Source organism: Myotis myotis, unplaced genomic scaffold, assembly GCF_014108235.1.
Source record: "Myotis myotis isolate mMyoMyo1 unplaced genomic scaffold, mMyoMyo1.p scaffold_m19_p_3, whole genome shotgun sequence".
NCBI lineage: Eukaryota > Metazoa > Chordata > Mammalia > Chiroptera > Vespertilionidae > Myotis > Myotis myotis.
Window position 1 is genome coordinate 152,206,348 of NW_023416335.1, and position 6,564 is coordinate 152,212,911.

At 47.6% G+C, this 6,564-nt stretch overlaps 1 pseudogene; it reads left to right on the top strand.

Annotated features, from left to right (window-relative positions):
- The first annotated feature begins 968 nt into the window (after positions 1-968).
- LOC118650626 lies at positions 969-3,289 on the top strand (annotated as a pseudogene).
- The last annotated feature ends 3,275 nt before the right edge of the window (positions 3,290-6,564 follow it).

Genomic DNA, 6,564 nt, shown 5'->3' on the forward strand with positions numbered 1-6,564 from the left:
TCCGTGTATGCTTAATTTCTAGTTGGTTCCCCAATATAAGATCGAGGGTCTTATTAGTTTTCTTGTAGATCTCATTAAGTTTATCGGCGGCTTCTAAACAGTTCTTGAGAGACCTTAAAAGTGTGGTTCTGAACTCTATATCTTCCATTGACAATTTTGTCCTGTTTCTTTGTCTCCGCATTTTGTTATGCTTCCTTGGTGCACCCCCTAGTGGTCTTTGTTCGCAGTCTTATAGTTAAATCTTGATTGTTGTAGTTAATTCCAGGGAGGGTTTGACCTCCAGGCCAAGTGGCTATGAGAATCAGCTGTGTCAGCAGTGAGAGAACTTCTGTCCTCTAGGGAGGTGCTAATCTAGCCTTTGCCTGAGGCTATCCAGCAAATGCCTGTGTGCAGGGCTTGGGCGGGGCGGGTCGCACAGGATCAACAGGGTGGGCCGGAGAGAGCAGTTATGGCGGCTCTCAGTCCTGTCCCCAGGGGCTCTGCCTCTCTGAGTCCCAGTACCCGCTGTAAAGCTCAGAGAGAAAGCTGCACTCACTCTGACCGAAGCCAGACAGTCCCGCTTCTCCCGTTTGAGTCTGGGTCCCTAAAGACTCGCCCGGATCTGGAGCTCAGAGTCTGGGACTCCCTCCCGATTGAAAACGCCAACCGCGCCCTCTGCCGCCAGCCCGCTCCGCGCACTCCGCACCTCAGAATTTGACTTCAGCACTGCGCCTCCTCTGAGTGTCCGTATGCGTTTCTCTTTCCTCCTAGTTGTAGGACTTCCACTCAGCCAGCGTTCCTGTGGTTCTGGGTGATGTCCCTTCCGTTTTTTGGTTTCACTTTTGAAGTAGTTGTTCAGAGCAGCAAACTCCGGCGTTAACCTATGCCGCCATCTTGGTTCTCCTCTATTCTGCGTTTCTTAAAAAGAAGAATAAATGAATGAAAGAATGAGTGAAATAAATGTATTTAAAGGCCTTTGAAGGTGTGAGATGAGAGTTGGGAAGGTAAGTGTTTCATCTCTTCCCTGTGTTTTCTGTGCAGAATCTTCCACTGGGCCGCCTTGCCCTGTGATTATCAGCACAGCCCCTCACGCTGTGGTTACAGAAGGCTATTTCCGCCTTTGTTTCTAAATGATCACTTAAATAACGCAAAGGAAGTTGGGATAGCTTTCCTGGGTAGATCTTACTGTGCATTTTCTTGTGTTTTCCCAGGTGACTGCATCGGTTGCTGGGACGTCAATTGTAAAAGGCAGGGCTTACCTGGGCTGAGTGGTGCACATGACCTGTAAGTAATTAGAGTCTAAAAACTTCCAGGATATATATTTTCTTTGCCTTGGCAGGCACTGAAGTGTTTTCCAGCCTGGTGAACAGCGACGTGCAAAAGAGGAACATCGGGCCATGGGACACAGGACAATTTTAAGCAATTTAAAAAATGTGTCTAGGGAAATGTTATAAAGCCATAATCATGACCAGCAAAGGAGACATCAGACCACACAACTGAGGACAACTCAATAATGTGAAATCAAAATATAAAGTATGAAGACAATCCACATGAAGGATATTCAAGAGGCATTAAACTAGGCAACACAAGTACTAAGAAAATTGGATTTCCAGAAGTGGCAAGACATGAGCAATCTAAAGGAACAGTTTGTGCAAATGAGCATCCCCCTAGCACTGTGGTATATAAAAAGAAATTAAGAATTGTTATTCTCCCCCTTTACTGCTACTCTCTTTGGGAACAGTAATTACTAGACAAACTAAAAAAGAAGGGATTGATATTTTAAAACCTCTCCACTGTGGCGGGCAGTTCATATAAAATATCTCATTGAGTCCTCCCAACAGTTTACAAGGCAAGTATTATTGCTGTTGGCCTTGGTGGTCAAAGGATGTGTGTAAGGTCACATGGTGCAGTAGCAGTTCCAGGATTCAAACCCAAATCTGGACTCAAATTTTACCACTTATCTCACTGTGCTACCTGTCAGAATATTCCAGAATAACCTCATTATAGGAAATGTCTGCTATGATTTGGTGCCATTGCACTGAATCCAAAGATAGAATGACAGTGATGTTCCTAAGTAATGATATGGTTACATTAGCAGTTATAGAGCATGCGTTTTCCCTTAAAAGAAAATTTTAAAATTGAGAAAAGTTATCATGAATATTGTAACCACACTCATGTACCTACAGAACGAATAATTATGAACTACCATATTTTATTTACATCATTTTTTCCCCTGTAAAATAATACAGATTAAGTTTAAATCTTGTTGTTTTTCCTCTTCCATTCTCCCCCCTGACCCACTTCCATGGGTAGAAACACACTAAATTGGGTGAGTTACAGATGGCCAGCTGTTGGCTAAAATGCCTCCTTTCTTTCTCATAGTTTAGAGTTGTCACTTGGAAATGGCTGTCCAGCCAGTGGTTCCATGTCCATATTGCTCTTCTGTTTAGGTGTGGCCTTAGGACTATTTCTTACCAATGAAATGATCAGAAGTCACTTCTTGCCAAAGCTTTTAAGAAGCAAGTGTGGGTGCGTGAGTGCGGGCCGGGCAGGCATGGCTTTCCGGCAGGCGCTGCAGCCGGGGGCCTGTGGCCTGGCGAGCAGCTCGACTCCAACTGGGACAGGCGAGAACCGTTCTCCCTGGTCAGCCTTTGGAAGAGGAGCCTGGGCTCCGGAGACGAGGGAGTGGCGTCCAGGATAGACAACTACAAAGCCAAGGCCACGCGGCACATGTCCCTCATCAGGCACTCCCAGTGCCACACGATGCCTCCCGGGGAAAGGACCGCACCTGACACCCCTGGGTCGTGAACAGGCTGAGCTCACTGGTCTCCGACTTGCAAGCTTGGGGTTGAAGTTTAATGAAATGGTCCATTCCTCCGTGACCCGCGCAGTAGAAACCACCGACATCCATAGATGTCAAGCAGCAGGAGGACAGTTACGAGACCTTCGCATGCCATGCGCGCGTCATCCGCCAGAGTTCCCTCCCGAAGGCTGGCTCCGCCTCTCCCTCCACTATGGCAGCATCGCCCACCTGGTGGTCCGGCCTGATGGCTGCGCTGAGCTCAGGACCCGGGGACACGGGGTTCACGCCTCGGACAAGATCTCCCGCTCCCGAGGCCCCGCTCTCCTCGCCCATACCCGGCTCTGGCGTGGGAGCCGCCGAGAACACGAGCCCTGGCCTCCGTCTGCTCCACAGGCTGCGCTGGGTCACTTCATTTCTCTAGGACCAGGCGGAGGTGGAGTGAAGTGTCTCAATCGCCGCGGTTGTCCTTCTGGCCCAGGATGGAAAGGGGGAACGTCCTGCTCCTGAAGTGTTCTGCCCTAGTCTCAGGAGCCTGAGGGGTGAAGGAGACCTCGCAGGTGTCACCGTGGGGACCACAGCACCTGCAGTTGCCACTCGACCCCTTGAGGCACTCAGCAAAGCCCGTGGGACACAAGGGACTTGGAGAACCCAGCATGTCCATCCATAACTTATTTCGCTTCGTACATTCTTCACATTCTTAAAACCCCTTGTTACTTAAATATTTGTCCAATAAAGATTTTCCATCTGGTTCTTGTATTGAAAACCAATGCCTCACTCCAAAGTCCTGCGCCTCTGATGCTGTTGGGTGTGAATGCACCTGTGTTTAGGCCTCTCCGGACACAGAGGCATCTGAGCAGGTGAGAGGGGGTGCCACCTTCTGGTCTCACGGGAGAGGGGCCAGGTGGAGACAGCCAGAAGAGGGTCCTTCCTGTTTAAGTCACATAGCTAACTCACAGCTCATTCTGTTTGCCTCTGGCTGTTAAACTTTTATGCTTATGGATTAAAATATTTGGACAATGATGTGTTCATCCCAAATATTTACAAAAACAGTACAATTTCGATGAAGTGGTTATGAACATTTTCTGCAATGCAACTATATGGGATATCTGATCCATGTCTCTGTCAACTTTGGAAATAACTACAAAACGAAACTTTATTTTACCGGTTTAAAAAAAAAAAAAAAAAGCAAGTGTGTTCCCTCTATATCTCTTTTCCCTTCTGTTGGCTGGATGCAGAGGGCAAGGTCTAAGAAGATGATAGATTTTAAAGATTGAAGAAGTCTGAATCCCTAAATAACAAGAAAAATTTGCACTGTTTTATAAGCAAGCAATAAATTATTGGGTTAACCACTGGATTTTTAGAATTATCCTATCTAATAACAGAGAAACATGATAATTAGCCGTACCTCTGCTACCCTTCCCATTGGCTAATCAGGGAGATATGCAAATTAACTGCCAACCAAGATGGCGGCTGGCAGCCAGGCAGCTTGAAGCAAACAGGAGGCTTGCTTGCTTCAGTGACGGAGGAAGCCAACGTTCCCTGCCTGCCTTGCCAGCCTCTGAGCTTGCAGTTTAAGAAACATTGTTACAAATATAGAAGCTAAACAAAACCCCAGAAACCTGCTTTCAGCCAGCCGGGCTTCAGCCAGCAGGACCGCAACATTGTTTCAATTATAGACCTTAAACAAATCAGATACCTGCTTTCAGCAGCTGAGGCCTCAGAGCTGGAGCCAAGCCTCAGAGCTAAAGCTGGCCCAGAATAAAAAAAAAAAGAGAAAAAGGAGCAGTTGGGAGCTTCAGTCACCCGCCAGCCTGAAAACGGCCCTCAGCCCCTCACCCAGACTGGCCAGGCACCCCAGTGGGGACCCCCACCCTGAAGGGGGTGTAACCAGCTGCAAACAGCCATCATCCCCTCATCCAGGCTGGCCAGGCACCCCAGTAGGGACCCCCACCCTGATCCAGGACACCCTTCAGGGCAAACCAGCCGGCCCCCACCCATGCACCAGGCCTCTATCCTATATAGTAAAAGGGTAATATGCCTCCCAGCACCGGGATCAGCGGAGCTGGGAGGCCTCCTGGCCCCTGGAGCAGCGTGACAGGGGGCAGTGACCAAACCCCCTGATTGCCCTGTGGCTCTGTGTGTGATAGGGGGCAGGGCCACAACTTCCCTATCTGCCCTGCTCTGTTCATGACAGGGGAAGGCGCCCCAACCCCCTGATCAGCCCTGCTCTGTGCCTGATAGGGGGGAGCTCCCCATCCCCCTGATCGCCCTGCAGCTCTGTGTGACAGGGTGCGGCGCCCCAACCCCCTGATCGGCCCTGCTCTGTGTATGACAGGGTGTGGCGCCCCAGGCCCCCCCCCCCCCCCCCCCCCGCCCCACAGGCCCTGCTCTGTGTGTGACTGTGTAGAGCCATAACCTCCCCATCGGCCCTGTGCTGAGTGTGACAGTGGCGGCACCCCAACCCCCTGATCCGCCCTGCTCTGTGTGTGACAGGGGACGGTGCCCCAATTCCCCTATCGGCCCTACTCTGTGAGTGACAGGGGGGAGCTCCTCAACCCCCTGATGGGCCCTGCTCTGTGCGTGACAGGGGGTGGCGCTGCAACCTCCCCATTGACCCTGCCTTGAGTGTGACAGGGGGCGGTGCCCCAACCCCCCAATCAGCCCTACCCTGAGTATGACTAGGGGTGGCATCGCAACCTCCCGATCCACCCTGCTCTGTGCATGACAGGGGGCGACGCCCCAACTCCCCAATCGGCCCTGCTCTGAGCCCGACCAGGGGCTGCACCTAGGGATTGGGCCTGCCCTCTGCCACCTGGGATCAGGCCTAAGCCAGCAGGTCGTTATCTCCTGAGGGGTCCCAGACTGTGAGAGGGCACATGCCCGGCTGAAGGACCCCCTCTCCCCCCGAGTGCACAAATTTTTGTGCACAGGGCCTCTAGTTTTATTATATTACCCTGATTAATCATTCTTGTCAATTGCCTAATTAGTGACTCTAATTTCCTTTTATTTTTATAGACATATTGCTTTTAATCCCATTTTATACATACATTTCCTAATTAATTACTCTAATTAATTTAATATTTAGTCTTTTATGTAGAGATGTTACCCATATTTTAATTAACCCAAATATTTTTCTAAATAATCAATTTTCATTTTGTGTAGGTATTTATAAGTAAAATAACTTGTATTTGTATCTTTTAAAAGAAATAATACATAAAACATATAATGTGAATATTGAACTATGAATTATTTTTTTTGCAGAAGAGTAGAAATCTTTCTATGTTGATATAAGGAAATACAGCTGTATAAACATAGAACATTTCTATTAACTGCTATGTAAATTATGTTTTATGAACATAAGTCACATTATTTATTCACTTCTGATAAACATTTAAGTTGCTCTCTCTTTTTTTTCCTTCTATTTTGCTATTATAAATACTGCCACAGTAAATAGCTTCCTATAGTTTCCTTGAGTATAAATGAAAGAACCATTCTAGAATATAAGCCTACATTTAAAATTAAAAAAAATAAAATAAAATTATAGATAATGCCCAATTGCTCTCCAAAATGGTTGTTCCAATTTCTACAGCCATGTATAGTGTTCCCATTTTCCTGCATCATTGTCAACACTTTAATGTTCTTGAGAAACTGATGATGAGAAATGGTATCTTCTTGTTGTTCAAATTTTAAGTTTTCAAATACCTGAGCATTTTGTCAGGCCAGTTCTTTTACAATTATTACCTGTTCATATCCTTTGTCCATTTTCTATGGGGTTTTCCTTT